Below are 3,997 nucleotides of genomic sequence, written 5' to 3' on the forward strand. Positions count from 1 at the left end.
GGAGGGCAGTTCAGAGCCTGTAGGGTGAGTCAGACTCAACCTCAAGGCAGGACCCCTGCATTTGGCGAAAATGAGAAGGGTCAAAGCCGGACAGAGATGCCGAACGGGCCACACTGGAGGCCTCAGCAGAGGGCTTCCTCCTGCAGGACAGACGTGAGAGGCCTGGCCACAGCAAGGGGCAGCCCGGCTTCCTGGGCCCTGAGCTAGAGGCTCGGGTCTGCACTCAAAGACCCCTCACCCTCAGCCCACGACTCCATCTCAAGGAGCCCCCAGAGGTCCCTGGGGCTGTCCCAGGAAATGCACTTGTGAAACTGTTTGAGTTACAAGCTGAACTAACCGTTTTCTTGGTGAAACAGCATTTTTACTTGAAAGAACATCTGAAACGCAGACTGTGGTTATTCAGACCGGGTATTGGCAGGCGTTTTCATAAAAATTAACAAAGCAAACTGTCATCTCAAAAGAAACAGCTGGCAGTGCTTATGAGCAGTGACAACATGAGAGATAGCAAGCAAGAAAAACTAGAATTTCGGGAAACTCGCGTCTGTCCTTGGGAGGATGGCAGCGTCCCAGGATTCAAACCCTTTTCTGATGACATAAGCGGGGATATTAAAGAACGTGATTGTCTGATGTTGGTACGGTGATGTGTCAGTATTCGGAAGGTGTTCATAACTCGGTTGAAAGCGTTTTCCAAAGAGCCGGTGTGAGAGGTGATGAGACCACGTGTGCAAAGGGTTACTCAATTAGACCCACGCTGCCTTTTCTTCACACGGAGCCGAGAGAGAAGGATCAGAGTCCACGCGCAAGGAGCCTTGACAAACGAGCGCATGCTAAGTTTGGTGTAGATTAGAAAAGAATACCCATAGTTAACTGAACAATCTATTAAAACACTCTCGCATTCTACAGCTACATGTATGCACGTGTGGGACCTACGTTTCTGTACACGCGTCACCCACAGTGACATGCTGCCACAGCCTGGATGCAGGCGCGCACGCCAGAGCCCGTCAGGCTCTGTCACACCGGACACGACGGAGATTTGCAGAAAGAGAAAACGATGTCACTCTACTCCCTAACTTTTGCTTCGGAAAACATTTTGCTTTCATGAAGAATAAGTCATTTAGGTTTACACGTATTGAGCTTATTGCGCTTTTTAAATTAATAAATACACCAACATTTTAAACATCCCTCGATGTCCATCTCTCACATGGAAAATACATGTAGCTATAACCAGGAGAGCACGAGTTCTTTGGGTCCTCAAGAATTTTTAATAGAAGGGTTCCTAAGACTGAAAGGTTTGGGAATCACTGATCTGGGTCAGCAGCATCCTGGCTGTTACTTCTCGGTCTTAGGGCAGCTGAAGGTGTTTTATTCATCTCATTTTCTGGCCTTGTCTCCTGAGGGTGGTGTCTCTGGGGACTCTGACTGGCCCCTCTCCATCTGCCCCCTCCCAGCAGGAGCAGGCTGGGATTCCCGCTGGTGTTTGAGGGGTGCGTGGATTAGAGGTGAGCTAAAACCCAGCTGGGTGGTGTGGGCACTTACCTCCCAGGTCCCCCAGCAAACATGCTCCGTAGAGGCTGAGGGAAGCGCAAACCATGACCCTCACCAGCTGCTTCTCAGCTCCACCTGCACAGGGATGTGGGGGTCAAGATACAGCCACGTCCAAGGCACCGAGGAAGGGCTGGGAGAGGCTTTGGGGGGTAGGTGACCTGAGCTGGGCCCCCTTGGAGCTGGTGACTAGAAAGAGGGGCTAGTCTGAGAGCAGAGCAGTATGTTTCCTGGAGAGCAGAGGGTATGCGGGTTAGCGGGGGAGAGGACTGGAGGGGTGAGTTTGGGGATACAGGCAGAGGCAAGGGAGAGGACAGTGGCAGGGGTCTGTGCCTGCTAAGATGCTCAGTCAGACTGCGAATTACATGCAAATCCACAAAGCACGGCCCGATACCCAGCCCTGCCAGCTACTCTGCTTCAGGGAGCGTGACCTGCTGCCAAGAGTCCAGCATTCGGGGCCCAAATTTCTCCCAGACTGGAGGCCTCCACCCTCCTCACTGCAGCAGGAGCTGCCCACCGTCCTGATTCCGGCCCAGTCACGGCCTTCCAGAGTGGCCAGTGCAGCTGAGGTCATGTGACACCCCGACCATCTGAGGTCTCTTGCCCCGGGATCTGCCGTGGCCACTGCATGGCTGTGTCCAGGGACGGCTGCAGGGTCACATGTGGGGAACTGCTGTCTGCATGGTCCTGGGCACCCTGCCCTTCTGGGAGGGAGGCTGAGCACGTTGGGCAGGTGGCTATTGGGGTGGGGGGAGGGGGGCATGTAAGGAGCCCGCACAGAACCCTGGAAGCCGAGGGCGTCACAGAAGCCTGTGCCTCCGCTTCAATCCTGAGTCCCGAAATCATCTCCAAAGGCACATAATTAAACCACAAATCAGATAATCTGAGGGCTCTGTTTTGTTTTGTTTTGTTTTATCACATGTCACAAGTCTGGCGCAGTAAGCAGCTAAATTCTCCCACTCAGATGTCCCCGAGATGACTCACAGTCCTTTCCCCGACCAGCAGGATGCCAGCAGCGGGATGCCAACCCCTGCAGACTAGGATGAGACACCCCGGGCCCTGGGCAGAGCAAGTCGCTGCTCCTGCCTCAGTTTCCTCTTCTGTGAAAGGGGGTGAAGGCAGCATGCACTGCTCGTGGCTGCTAAGCGTGTACGCCGCAGACACTGGGTTACTCTTCTGGGCGCCCAAAGCAGTGTGTTCTCTGTGCACTTGTGTGTTTATGGAGATCTAGGCTGGGGCTGTGGCTTTACCACAAGACGCAGGGCCAGGCATCTGCTCTCTCCAGGCTCCATCTTCTCGTTGGCAAACTCTGGTCCTTCCTTCTCAGGGTCCCTGTTCCACACCTCCTGGGACAGCCTGGAAGAACAGGACAGTAACGTGAGCGCCACACCTCAGGCTGACTCACACAGGGTGTCCGGAGAAGGACTGCGGTGGGCCCAGCCCACAGATTCCTCCCTGGGCACCGAGAAAAGAGGCCACACGAGGCACGTGGGCAGCTGTGGGACTTTCGCCAGCACAGCCTTTCTCGCAGCAGGAGGCAGGAGAGACAGCAGGTCCTCAGCCCCTCGTGCCCTCCTGGGTTTGCTGCCTGGAAATGTCACAGTCGCCTCCTGCAGTCCCTTCCTTCCGTAGTGGCCGCCTGCTCCACCTGCTCCTGTCCCCGCCACCTCTGGCCTGGCCTGAGCCCCCATGAGGCTCACTTTTCCAGTTGCTTCCATGTCATAAGCTGGAAGCTTCCTTCTTGGGACAGTGGCTGATCCCGCTGGGTGTAGCATTTTCTTCCCAGGTTTCTGTTAGGAATCTGGTTTTATCTGGCAGGGGCCTGGGTGTCTTAGATTAATTTCTATTTCTGTCAGCTTGTTTAAAAAATAATTTATAAAAGATAATTTTATTCTAATGTGTCATCCCTTACGTTAATTCACTTTTTTTTTTCCTGTAGCAACTGTGTATAGTGCTGTGCTGGGAGCTGGAGACACCCAGCCTGCCCTGGAAATGCATGTTTTCTGCTGGAGGATGGAGCCCATGAAATGGACAGTTGCAACCAGCGGGGCCAGTGGGGTGATGGGATTTGCCCACATACACGAGGTCTGACAATTAAGTTCTCGAACTTGTTGCAGCGATGTTGCTAACCTTTTTGGACATCAGAGGGATGATTCATTATGAATTTGTACCAACTGGACAAACAGTTAACCAAGTTCACTATTTGGAAGTGCTGAAAAGGCTGTGTTAAAAAGTTAGACGACCTGAACTTTTCACCAACAATTCATGGCTCTTGCATCACGACAATGCACCAGCTGACACGACACTGTCTATGGGGGAGTTTTTAGCCAGTAAACAAATAACTGTATTGGAACACCCTCCCTACTCACCTGATCTGGCCCCCAATGACTTCTTTCTTTACTCCAAGACAAAGGAAATGTTGAAAGGAAGACATTTTGATGACATTCAGGACATC

General features: G+C 52.8%; 1 long non-coding RNA gene across 2 annotated transcripts in view; it reads right to left on the reverse strand.

Annotated features, from left to right (window-relative positions):
• Positions 1–411: 411 nt before the first annotated feature.
• The window catches only part of LOC109387607 (uncharacterized), a 14,127-nt gene continuing 10,541 nt past the window's right edge, over positions 412–3,997 (reverse strand). The window contains exons 1-4 of one of the 2 annotated variants that reach the window (XR_002125044.1): positions 3,912–3,948; positions 2,793–2,898; positions 1,537–1,620; positions 412–827 (exon numbers count right to left, since the gene is read on the reverse strand). This is a non-coding gene — a long non-coding RNA (uncharacterized LOC109387607). Of the gene's footprint in view, positions 828–1,536; positions 1,621–2,792; positions 2,899–3,911; positions 3,949–3,997 lie in introns of those variants that run through there. The other variant, XR_002125043.1, reaches the window with a different exon arrangement.

Source organism: Hipposideros armiger, unplaced genomic scaffold, assembly GCF_001890085.2.
Source record: "Hipposideros armiger isolate ML-2016 unplaced genomic scaffold, ASM189008v1 scaffold_164, whole genome shotgun sequence".
Classification (NCBI taxonomy): domain Eukaryota; kingdom Metazoa; phylum Chordata; class Mammalia; order Chiroptera; family Hipposideridae; genus Hipposideros; species Hipposideros armiger.